Raw genomic sequence first — 13,886 nt, forward strand, 5'->3', positions numbered from 1 at the left:
ATCCCGGGTTCGATTCCCTGCCAGGGCACACAGGAGAAGCGCCCATCTGCTTCTCCACCCCTCCCCCTCTCCTTCCTCTCTGTCTCTCTCTTCCCCTCCCGCAGCCGAGGCTCCATTGGAGCAAAGATGACCCGGGCGCTGAGGATGGCTCTGTGGCCTCTGCCTCAGGTGCTAGAATGGCTCTGGATGCAACAGAGCGATGCCCCAGAGGGGCAGAGCATTCACCCCTGGTGGGCATGCCAGGTGGATCCCGGTCGGGCACATGCGGGAGTCTGTCTGACTGCCTCCCCGTTTCCAGCTTCGGAAAAATGCAAAAAAGAAAAAAAAAAAAAAAAAGGAAAAATGACAATATTAATTTGGAGAGTTGTAGTCAAATACTTGAAAAACTAAAACAATACAGGATACAGTCCAGCTCATAGGTGGAAAACAAAACTTTGAAGACCATTAATGAGTTCAAAACTAATATCCAGAATGCGTATTATAGTTTCTGTTGAAAAGTGATTTTTCAATCTCACAGTACCTTTATTATTACCAAAGACAGTGATTAAAACTAATTTATTGTAGCATGTGTATTTTCAATAAATTTGGCCAGATTATTTGTATAAATTAAATAATAGCAATTGATTATATAGGCTCTTTTTGATTTCCTTTGCTAAATTTTTCAAAAGAAATCTCCATTAAACTTTTAATGCTTTTTGAGGCTAAGAGGCCAAACCACATGCTTGATATCAGCTTTGCCTGTAATACTTTTAGATTTGGGTTGCTTTCTCTCTTCTTGATTTCTTCAGCATATCCTGAGATTCTCCACATCTCCCAGGAAGAAACCTTTGTTACTCTTCTGGAAAGATTGCTATGAACCCTATAATAAAGGTACCTGGCTGTTTCTTCAGAGGTTCTAATTGGCTTCCAAAGTCAGTCTTAATTCCTTAAAGCTGTCTGGTCATACTCAAGTCTATACATGTCTCTTAAACATGACATTTCAATCAAACCTTGGTAATAAGAAAGTTTCCAATTGTATTCTGTTATAAAGAGAACAGATTTCTATTGAATTTATTCAAATAATCATATTGCCATGAATATAAGAATACTTATTCATGGTTTTCAGATTCTGGATGGATCAGGTAGGGAGAGAAAAACACAAATATTTTAGTCTTGCTTACAAAACTGTAATTGTTCTAAGTTATAGTTTATGAGAAACAAGTTTATATATTTTTTTTTGAAAAAATATTTTTTAAAATCAGCAATACTTGAATAAAAACTCATAAAAAGTATAATCCTTAGTTCAATTAGTCTCATGTAATTAATTCTTATCTTGATTATTTGTTAGTTTTTATAAATACAGTATTTCTGTAGAGTTTTGCAAATCTTCAACCAGTTTAAATGTATGATTTGAAAGTTTATTTTCAGAAATTTGTATCTTAGAAGAAATTAGTGTCCCCTCCATTGATCTTTCTGAAGATAAAACATATTTGCAGAAGCATCAGAGCAAAACAATAACTGTCTGTTAATGATAAAATGTTAAAAAGACATGGTTAAATATCTGATTACAATGTAACAGTCAAAAAATTTTGCTTTTCTCTGTAACAATATTTTAAGATAACTAGGATTACAAATGATATCAATACTTAGCAAAATTTGGAAATCTTACATAATTTTTAGAACATTTACTTTAGTAACAATATATGTATACAAATACAACATAGTTATTATTTATTTGTCAATGCTTTTTATATAACTTTAGTATAACAAACTTTCTAATTATCTAAAAAGCAGTTTTTTATAAAGAAAGAATAAACCTTTTGAGATATTCCAGGACAAGAAAAATGTTTATAATTTGATCCCTGGAAAGTTTGTCACACATATTAAAAAGTTTGGACATTTGACCAATATGCTCAGTAATTACTATGATACAATATTAAATTATGCATTTATGGCCCTGGCTGGTTTGCTCAGTGGATAAAGCATTGACCCAGTGTGCAGGCATCCCGGGTTCAATCCCAGGTCGGAGCACATATGAAAAGTGTCCACCTACTTCTCTTTCCCTCTCTCTCCTTGTTCTCTCTCTCTTTCCCCTCTTGTAGCCAATGGCTCAATTGGTTCTAGCATTGGCCCCAGGAGGAGGTTGCTGGGTGGATCCCTATTAGGGCACATTCAGGAGTCTGTTGTACTATCTCCCATCCTCTCACTTAAAAAAATATAAATACATTTATCCAAAGTGACAGTAAAGGATATCAAAGACAAATATAATTTACTAATTATTAGAAAGAGTTCAGCTCTTAAAATTGCAATGTTTTTCTCAAGTAATCAAGTGACTGATTAAGACAACATAAAACAGAAAATTATTTTGATAGGATACAGACTTTTGCTTTCTAGGATGAAAATTTTTTAGATATTTTATCTGGCAAAACAGTAGGACAGGACATTTTGTTCTTTTAACAGAGTGAAAATAAAACAAACTACTGTATTTCTGGATCAGCCTATGTTTGATATTTTTATTTTTTATTATTTTTATTAAGTGAGAGGGTGAGAGGCAGGGAGGCAGAAAGACAAACTCCCACATGTGTCCTGATTGGGATCTACTCGGCAAGCCCCCTACTGGGTGATGTTCTGCCCATTTGGGGTGCTGCTCCATTTATTGAGCTATTTTAGCGCCTGAGGAGAGGCCATGGAGCCATTCTCAGTGCCCCAGGCCAACTTGCTCGAACCATTCAAGCCATGGTTGTGGCAGGAGAAGAGAAAAAGAGAGAGAGAGAGAGAGAAGGGGAAAGGGTAGAGAAGCAGATGGTTGCTTCTCCTGTGTGCCCTGACCAGGAATCAAACCCGGGACTTCCTCAAGCCAGGCTGATGCTCTAATGCTGAGCCAACCTGCCAGGGCCATGTTTGATATTTAAATTAACCTATATAATTATATTTATTTTTATCTTATTCAGCTGAACCATAGATAAAATTTTTTGTTAAGATTTTTTTTATAAATGTTCTACAACTTTTCTTATCCCTTTTAGTGTGCTCCTTTTATTCATTTAGAAAGAACCAGCTTAAGACAAACCACTTTTTAAATTTTTCTTAAAAATGTATTTCCATATGTTTTACCTTCATTATTGAAAATGTATATTATTTCTTTGTATAGTTATTAAAATTCTTAGTCCTCAGAAACCTTAATTTCTGTTGAGAACTGAGGAGTAAGCAGTTAGAATTCTTTAGATGGGTGAATTTATTAATACATTTTATAAGCTCTACAAACATAGGCTCTTTTACTGGCAAATATATTTTATAATTTTTAAATATATATACTTCAAAGCACAATACATTCATTAACAGATTCAAATTTACATTTTAGATTTTCTGTGGTAAGAAGCCAAAAGTAGCCCTGGCCAGGTACCTTCATTTGGTTAAAACATTGTCCCAATAAGCCAAGGTTGTGGGTTTTGATTCCTGGTCAGGGCACATAAAAGAACCAACGAATGAATGCGTAAGTAAGTGGAACAATAAATCCATGTTTCTTTCTCTCTTTTTTCCTCTCTGGCTCTAAAATCAATCAATAATTATTTTTTAATATTAGAAAAGAAGCCAAAAGCAGGTAAACTTAGACTAATTTATCAATTAGTGTTTTATATTTTTTGGAAATAGTCTAGGTATTTAATAATTTCTATCATTTAACTTAGTAGAACTTTAGTTTTAAATTGTCAAAATGTTTTTGGAAAATGACCTTTAAGTATATTTATTTATATCTTCATATCATATAAATATTGCTAAAAGATTTCACCTAAAAACCTTTTATTCTAGTTACATCTATTTAATTTAGTAGTTCTTCAATAATTAAATTTAGATGGCCCGGCCTTGGCCGATGGCTCAGTGATTAGAGCATCGGCCCTTCTATGGAGGTTCCATGTTTGATTCCCAGCCAGGGTACATAGGAGAAACAACTCTCTGCTTCTCTCCCTGCTCTCCCTCTTCCCCTCCCACAGCCAGTGGCTTGATTGGTTTGATTGGTTTGGTGTAGCCTCAGGTGCTGAAGATAGCTCAGTTGGAGCACATCATCCTTAGGCACTAAAAAGACCTCGGTACTCGGCCCCAGACAGGGGTGGCCAGGTGGATCCCAGCTGGGGGACATGCTGGAGGAGTCTGCCTCACTATCTCCCCTACTCTCACCTAAAAAAAAAATTTTGTTTTTTACATTGCCCATAAAAAATTCCTTGAAATATTAAATGAAGTCAATTATTGTATATTATTCAAGTTTTTTCCTGCTGACTGATTTTGTAGTAGAAATTACATACACCTATTTTGTATACCCAGGTAAAACAAAAATATTACATTTACTACTGGCAACTCTAAAAGACATGTGTGTTTATCTAAACCAAACTCAAACTAGTTTAATATCAAATATTTTTCCAAATCACATGATCTTGAAAAACATTTGGGTTAGTTTCTGTTATATTTCCTAATTATGTAAGTGCTAATTGCCATAAGCCAGTTAAAGATTGCAAATTAGTAACAGCATCTTGAGGTAGAAAAATATCATTTTATACACAAAACATACAGACAAAAAACAAACACATAACACAAATAGAGATCACTACTAACCTTAACAGAGTTACACAGGATCATGTTGGGTTTGTTCACTTTTAGGCAGTCCTGACCCATGTTTACATTCCTGATTAACCTGCAGAAGGGCTTAGGAGGCTTGAAAAATTCCTATTACACTTGGAAAAATTATCTTCCAATTTTTCCAAATTTCTAATCAAGAGCATATTAAATTCTTTAAGAATATCTTGTCAAATTTCTTAGTATAATCTCTGCTTTCTACTTTTTTTATTCCCTCAAAATGTGGGTAAATAAAGAGCAGACTTGTTTGGGACCCTTTAAACTTGGAGCTCCAGCAAGTAATCTCTTTGGCTCACTCAACTATAGGTCCTGTTATATAAAAATTTTTGTTTTAGCCTCATCAACTTCTGTTTTATTTATCTCATTTCTTAATAACTAAATATTTCTGTCTTTCTGGAATGAGCCCCGTGACTCTTCCCTTTCTGTTTCTTCTCTATTCCTTTCCTATCGATATTTTCTTTGTCTTATATCTCAAAAATCTTTTACATTTCCACTTTTTTGACTCTCCTCTTAGTCTTTCCTTTTTCTTCTTAAGTGTCAGACAATTGTCCTTCAAGTGTCCTGATTATTTTATAATATCAGGAAATATCTGAAGACAAACAGGAAGGGGTCTGAGTGGACTCTGATATTTTTGTTTGAATTTCTCTCTTTTCATCTTACTAAGGGAGCCTTAATGGCTAGTCATTATACCAATATGAGCGTTCTCAAATTTTTCAATTTAGAAGTTTATCCAGTTCAAAGATTTCATCATCTGGACAGTGATGGTAGGATTTTTTTTTATTTTTAGATTTTATTTATTCATTTTAGAGAGAGGAGACAGAGAGAGAGAAGGGAGAGGAGCAGAAAGCATCAACTCCCATATGTGCTTTGACCAGGCAAGGGTTTTAAACCGGCGACCTCAGCGTTCCAGGTCGACACTTCACCCACTGTGCCACCACAGGTCAGGCTTTTTTTTTTTTAAGATTGATGGTAGGATTTTTTTTTTCTGAAGTTGGAAATGGGGAGGCAGTCAGACAGACTCCCACATGCACCCAACTGAGATCCACCTGCACGCCCACCAGGGGGCGATGCTCTGCCCATCTGGGGTGTCGCACTGCTGCAACCAGAGCCATTCTAGTGCCTGAGGCAGAGGCCACAGAGCCATCCTCAGTGCCCGGGCCAACTTTGCTCCAATGGAGCCTTGGCTGTGGGAGGGGAAGAGAGAGACAGAGAGGAAGGAGAGGGGGAGGGGTGGAGAAGCAGATGGGTGCTTCTCCTGTGTGCCCTGGCCGGGAATCAAACCCGGGACTCCTGCATGCCAGGCCAACACTCTACCACTGAGCCAACCGGCCAGGGCCTTGATGGTAGGATTTTAAGAGCAGCTCAAATCAATAAACCTTTTATAGCTTAACCAAGGAAACAGGAGGCTTCCACAGAGAGTGCAAAGATGTAGCCCTCCCAAGTTCCAAAGGTTTATTCCCAGAGTTAGTGTGAAAAAGACGGGAGGGGGCTTTGTTTGAAAAAGATGTTCCAAAACATGGAATCACATGCTTTCCCCACTTTCAATATTCCTCAGCTTAGGTCCATAGCCTTTGGCTGCCTGCCCAGTGCACATGCATGATCCAGCTGCTGGAGACAACAGACCATCTCTGGGAGGAACAGGGGCAACAGAAGACAAGTGTACCCAAACCAAATATTATGAGACACATTTGCCCAAGAAACTAATTTCACAGAGATTTTCTCCTGCCAATCCAAATTTAGAAAGAAAATAAAAGGTCTTTCACTACTGCACACTTCCTCCCAACTCCACGGAGGAGAGATGGGTGGGACTTGACAGGGTAAGAACGTAAGAACGCTTACCGTCTCTGCCGGCTAGGGTCAGATTTTCATGATCTTCTCGCTGCAGCAGTTTTCCCATCAGTGAATGCTCCTGGCTGGCGTGACAAAACTGGGGGGCAACAAAAATAAGTAACTTTCTTCCAGTCTTCTAAGTTTTAGTGAGCCGATAATCAAATTAACAAACAGATTAACAGGAGAAAATGTACATTTATTACGGAGGCACATGCAGGGCTGCCATAAGATATGAAACCCAAAACGCTGTAAGCATTTGAGACTTCCATGCCATCTGGACAAAAGGAAGGGGGTGCAGGGGTCTGCGATTCCAAGGGGATGTCAGTAATCCACAGGTAGCAGAGAAAGAGAAAGAATGTGGCACACAGATTCTCGCTAGGCATTTCAGAAACAAAGGGACACTAAGGGAAAATAAAGGCTTTGTTAGATTCCTTTGTCAACCATGTGTGTTTGACTATGCTTGTGTTCCCTTCCGAAAGGTTTTTATATGACTTCCTTTAGGCAGTGAGGGGGAGAGTCAAAGGTGCTTTCTGAGTTTTTTGTTTCTTCATAGGCAGCTTAAAATCAGTATCTCAAAAGGCACATTTTGTGGTGGTAAAATTTAGTGCCGCTCAAAGTCAATGGACACATGCTTTCTCCTTAGTTCCCTTGGTAGACTGATCTGAGAAATATTCCGTACTGCTTCTGAGATGGTCTTGACAAGCACCAATCGAATTGAACAGATTTCTGTGCAGTTGTTACTCCTGTCCTGCTTTGCTACCCTGTCCCTTACATCTGCTGCTAGAATCACACTTCCCATTCAAGTGCTTCCACATGAGACTTTTTCGCAGGCTCTGCTTCCTCAGGAGCCCAGGCTAAGATGCTCTGTGAGGAAGCTATTATTATACCTGCAGTTCAAATGATAAATCATCTTGTCTTACCTGGAGTCTCACAGATGGCAATCACCTGAGCCATCATCCTAATTATTTTTTCTGACTTAAAATCTGTGAGTTGCAACACTGGATCCTTCTCAATGAAGTTGATATATTAAAGCAAAAGGTATGTAAGACATTGTTAAGTCTAGTGATTGCCTTTACTGTCAAATCTTTTATTTTTTTCTAGTGAAATCAGAGGTGAGAAAGTAGCTGATTGCTCTATTTTAAATAACAGTATGGGAGAGAAACTGAGGCAGTTCTCAGTTTCCTAGTAACTGTGAAGATGAAACTGGAAAAATATCTGTGTTCATGCTGTCTGTCATCACTCAGCCAAAAAGTAGAGACAAAGATCAAATCTTTTTTTTTTTTTTTTTTTTTAACTTTTGTAAGCCTTTATTCATTTTTAGGGAGGGGAGAGAGAGAAGGGGGGAGGAGCAGAAAGCATCAACTCCCACATGTGCCTTGACCAGGCAAGCCCAGGGTTTTGAACCGGCGATCTCAGCATTTCCAGGTTGATGCTTTATCCACTGCGCCACCACAGGTCAGACACAAAGATCAAATCTTTATGAATACTTTATTTGGTGGCGGTGATCTGAGAAGATTAAGGCTCTGTACGCCCCCCCCCCCCAAATCTTAACACTTCATCTCAGCCAACCTTTTTATAAGGGGAAGAAAGGGACAGGTAAGGGCTTTAGAAATTAGGGAGAAGTTAATTAGATAAAAGTTGCAGTACAGGGCCTGACCTGTGGTGGCGCAATGGATAAAGCGTCGACCTGGAAATGCTGAGGTCGTCGGTTCGAAACCCTGCACTTGCCTGGTCAAGGCACATATAGGAGTTGATGCTTCCAGCTCCTCCCCCCTGTCTCTCTCTCCTCTCTCTCTCTGTCTCTCTCCCTCTCTCTCTCTCTTCTCTAAAATAAATAAATGAAATAAAAAAATAAAAAAATAATTAAAAAAAAATTGCAGTACAGGGATTCTTCTAGCATTTCTTCATCTGCTGACCAGTAGTAACCTTTTATCTGCGTCCTTGGCAGTGGGCCTTCCATCCTTGGAGCATCGGGCATTAGATACCATTTTGTCTTGAATCTCCTGGGCCTGGGACACAGAGGTGGGTTGCTTGTAACCTCCTGGAGTCACGTAGCCCATTCATGTATCCAACTCCTGGAACAAAGCTTTTTACTTCCATTAATCATTAATCCTATTGACTATAACTGAAAACTACTATTACTAAAGCTAAGTTTCTAACTCTTGAGTTCCCCCTATCAAAGGGGCTATATATATAGACCCTTGGAATCACAGTGTCAGAGTTTGAGAAAAATGATGCAATTTTTCCCCACTTTAAAAAATGAGACACCATGGCCTGGAGAGATTAAGTTACTTGTCTAATTTCACAAACTTACTAGTGGCAAATATTTAAATTGTGACTACATCATCTAAAGCAGGGGTAGTCAACCTTTTTATACCTACCACCCATTTTTGTATCTCTGCTAGTAAAATTTTCTAACCGACCACCGTTTCCACAGTAATGGTGATTTATAAAGTAGGGAAGTAACTTTACTTTATAAAATTTATAAAGCAGAGTTACAGCAAGTTAAAGCATATCATAATAATTACTTACCAAGTACTTTATGTTGGATTTTTGCTGTTTGGCAGAAAAAACCTTTATAAAACAACTTACTATAGTTAAATTTAGCTTTTTATTTATACTTTGGTTGCTCCGCTACTGCCCACCATGAAAGCTGGAACGCCCACTAGTGGGCAGTGGGGACCAGGTTGACTACCACTGATCTAAAGGATAAAGTAATTATGCTTTTGTTAAATTTAAATACAGATCTTTGGAGGAATCTGGGAATTTTTGACAGGCCTCGTGAGAGCCCTTTCAAAACTGTATTTCTGTGATTCTAAGTAATCATCACATCCAATGAATTAATTATGCCACATGATATTTTGCCAATGTAATACAGATGGCTTCATCATATAACTTTAGATTCTAGTTAGAGACTACTCACTGGTATTTTAAAAGCACTACTGCAACTGCTCCCCAGAAGAAACTAGAGGATGATTCAAATTGCTGTATATTGAAAATATACCAATTATATGGTGATGAGTTCCTCTGCACCTGAAAGAGCCAATCTGGAATGGAATTCTGGTAAGCTGGGTCAGGAATGCACACCATTTGTGTACAGCCAGATTGCCCTTCAGAGATTTAGCTACAGTGGGAATGCTTGTGCCTCAGCTTTTAGAAGTCTGTCTTGTTCTGTCAGCTTGACTCAAAGCTGAATGACAGAACCCTCCATCAAAAGGTCCTAGAAACTGAGGACAGCTAGAAAGCATGGGCAGAATATAGCCTTATTAATGTTTTTTCAATTTTTACACAAAAATTTTTTTTAATTTAATTCTTAAATTCCTTCTACAGCCTTTCTGAAACGTAGTCAGGTTTTCTTCGAACTAGCTGAATTAAATATTGAATCTGCTGCTCTCCAGATTACTTGATAAAATTACTTTTGGCTATAGGATTATCTTTGACATTCAGTCCACTCAACAAATATTTATTGAACATGATATATATTGGGCTCATGTTAGGCAGTGGGGATATAAAGATGACTCCATGTTTCAGAGTACCTTGCCTCATTCTGAAAGGTATCTTTGCCTTATGGAACTGTTGGTGGTGAAACGCACTGGGTGTTAGACTGGTGGAGTCAGAGCAGACCTGGTTCAGCAACCTCAGTGCTTGAGTTCTGGCTAAGAATTCAGAGGCAAGACTCAAACAAAGAGAAAGTTTATTTAGGAAGTCACAGAGGTAGGAAAAATGAGCTAGTTTGGTGTGGGTTCAAGTTACAAAGGCAAACGAAGGGCCCTTGGAGCTCAGTAGAAGGACACAAGGAAAATGTGCTTGGGGAAAGTGGGTGGGGAAAGGCAGGGGACTCGACTCCATAGCCACACTGGAGCCTCCATCAAGGGCTTCTAAGGATGGGGGTTTAGGGAAGGTCCCAGGGGAGGCTCTCATTAGAATATATATTAGTATTACAGGTGTGTCCTTTCAGGGTTGGTGTCTCCATTGATTGGTTGGCAACAAGGGGTCATTAGTCAATGCAGTTACTCTTGACGTCATCTATGGATGGCATCACTTCTCTGGTTTTACTGCTTTTCTGGGCCTTAAGCTGAACCAAACTGAGGTCTAGATATATTTAATATGGGTCAGAACCTCACTGTTCTGGGGGGCTTACTGCTTAAGGGCTATTTTTCAGTTCAATTCTTTTTCTAAGGGGGGTGTCTAACCCTCATGACTAGCAACATGCCAGGGGAGGAAAGGTCAGGGGAGGAAAGGTCAGGGAGGAAAGGTCAGGGGAGGAAAGGTCAGGGAGGAAAGGTCAGGGGAGGGTCCGAACGACATGACCAGCAATATGAAGGGTTAGGGGGTATAAACTGTATGACCAGCATGTGCTAGGGGAGGAATGTTTACCCTGGGGGCAAGGTTCTTGTTTTCCTAGTTTTGACCATTGCTAAGCAATGACCTTCTAAACCTGGCCCATTTTACTTGCTCTGTTCATATCTGTCTAACTACCTACCACAGAAATCACATAAACCTCTTCCTCAAAGAATTCTAAGTGTAAATATGAAGCAGACACCAAAATGTAAACCAGTGATTACTATAAATATGTATTATGATAGAGGTAGATAGCGGGAGAGCCTGTCTACCTGAGTGGTCAAAGAAGGTTTCCCAGAGATTGGATGCCTGAACGTCTACTAGAGGATTGGTGTGATAGGTAACAAAGAGGGAAACAGCTTTCCAGAGAAAGCTACTCATGGAAAGGTGGATTGTGCATAGTACAGTCCAAAGCAGCAATCCACTGAGGAAGCCTGGTGTGAGGGGCCTCTGGCGGAGGGGTGGTGGATGAGGCTGAACAGGCAGGAAAAGCCAAGTCATAGGAAGTCCTGTAGAAGCTTAAACATTATCTTAAATCTATGGAGAGTGACAAAAGGTGGTAGGTAGGGTAGTGATAAACTGAGACTAGTCACTGAACAGGCAGGTAGGTAGATTTATTATTGCAAAAGTTCTGTAAGAAGGCTTTTAAGTTCTTTAGGTCTCCATACAAGTCCTGCTAGTAAGTGGAATAAGTGGAATTTTTTCCTACTGTAGAGCTGAAGGAAATTCCAGTAGTGGAACTATAATTCTTCCCTCTATACCAGAGTAAATTTCTTATTATTTCAGATGGGAAAATGAAGTAATTTAATAAGCAATAGTAGTAGCAGTACTTTTCACAGATGGCTATGTTCTTCCCAACTTTTCCTGCATCTGTTTCCTGCCTAGTGTCCCTGGCTGTCTCCTCTACACTCTAAATCTACACAGTCTTCAACCCATCTGATGCCTGTCCTTTGTGTGTTTACCTGATGTTATTTTCCTGTCTTTCATCTAATGCTCTAGTAGAGGTTTTAGTACCATTGCAACTCCAAGGCTAGCTTTACACCTTTTATCCTCTCGGAAAACCAGGTTAGTTGGTCTAGATCATTGTTCCAGAAGTGGATTTACACACTGCTTCATGTTGCTCCATAATATGATTTTAAAGTGATTTTTAGGAAAATGGAGGAGAAAGAAACTACACTGAGGGTTATGTTACTTTGTTGTGTCATGCTGTGTTTGCCTTTGGGTCTTGGGAAGCAAAAATAGGTTACTAATACTTATTATTACTGTTTTTACAGTTTTTGGTTTGTGACACATTCCCATCCTCTCTCCATGCATAACCCTCGTGTGTTTGAAACAACAGATCCAGGAAATACAGGCATTACATTCTATCCAGCATGGGAACTAGCATCTCGACCATCTGTTCATGTAATTCTCCTTCATCTCATTCTCATGCCTCATCTCATTGGAGACATCTTATTCCCATGTTTTAAACAATTATATAAACAGATACACATATATGCACATAGATATTTATGTATAATCTCTAAAAGTAAAAAGTCTTACTTCATAAACAGTGTAACTAGTATGTAATCTTTCTGGAATTTTTATCACTCAACTTTTATTAAGATTCATACTTTTTTTTTTAAGCATTTTAAAAAAAATTTATTCATTTTAGCCCTGGCCGGTTGGCTCAGCGGTAGAGCATCGGCCTGGTGTGTGGGGGACCCGGGTTCGATTCCCGGCCAGGGCACATAGGAGAAGCGCCCATTTGCTTCTCCACCCCCCCTTCCTCTCTGTCTCTCTCTTCCCCTCCCGCAGCCAAGGCTCCATTGGAGCAAAGATGGCCCGGGTGCTGGGGATGGCTCCTTGGCCTCTGCCCCAGGCGCTAGAGTGGCTCTGGTCATGGCAGAGTGACGCCCCGGAGGGGCAGAGCATCGCCCCCTGGTGGGCGTGCCGGGTGGATCCCAGTTGGGCGCATGCTCGAGTCTGTCTGACTGTCTCTCCCCGTTTCCAGCTTCAGAAAAATACAAAAAAAAAATTATTCATTTTAGAGAGGAGAGGGAGAGAGAGAGAGAGAGGAGAGACAGAGAGAGAGAGTGAAGGGGGGGAAGAGCTGGAAGCATCAACTCCCATATGTGCCTTGACCAGGCAAGCCCAGGATTTCAAACCGGCAAACTCAGCATTTCCAGGTTGACACTTTATCCACTGCACCACCACAGGTCAGGCAAGATTCATACTTTTTACATGCAGCTTTTGTTCACTTATCTTGACTACTGTGTATTATTTAATTATGTAAACATCCTACATATTTATCCATTTTCCTGTATTTGGTTATTTGAATTGTTTCCCAGTTACTTTTAGTATAAGAACAGCTGCTATGAACACTTTTGTATACATATTGGTATATATTAGCAAGAGTCATTCTCAGATAAATACCTAGAGGTAGAATTGCTGGATAGTAGGGTATGCAAGTTTTCCATACAGATGTTTATTCAATTTAAAGGACTCCTTTATATTCTTAGGTTGTGCTCTTTTATGGCAACAAATGCCATATTTTTATTAAATAATACTAATTTTGGTGGCAGTTGCTGCTTTTCTTTTTAAAGTATCTACTTTTAGTAAAATTATAAAACCTCAAATTTTGTTGGCTAGTTTCACTGCTCTAAAATTCTAAGGACTTAGAATCAATGCTAGATCATATATGAGAGAAAGGCTTATTTTTATCCACATCTATGAAAGAGTCATAATCATAGTGCTTATCCCACTGGACTATCTTAAGGATTAATGAGATTAATAGTGATAAGCACTGGATTAAAGTAATTGTTCAATAAACCACACTCCCCTGCCTACCTTGGTTTCTGATGCTAACTTCTGAATTCCTGGGATTATACAGCAGGTTTTTTTGTGCTTGCTGAGACATGTAGAGGACTTCCTGAAGGTGATAGCCCGGGGAGCAGCCTTTCAGAGTATATTCCCTCTTTGCCTTTATCTATTCAATAAACACTGCAGCACTCAAGCAATGGAGTGAGCCCTTCCATGTAGTGATGCCCTTTGGTTTGAGGCAAGAACACAGTTATGTGTGCTTATTAATTTATATTGTTCTCATGGATAGCTCAACAGTAGGGATAGTTTCC

The sequence above is a fragment of the Saccopteryx leptura genome, chromosome 1 (genome assembly GCF_036850995.1).
Source record: "Saccopteryx leptura isolate mSacLep1 chromosome 1, mSacLep1_pri_phased_curated, whole genome shotgun sequence".
In the NCBI taxonomy this organism is placed as follows: Eukaryota; Metazoa; Chordata; class Mammalia; order Chiroptera; family Emballonuridae; genus Saccopteryx; species Saccopteryx leptura.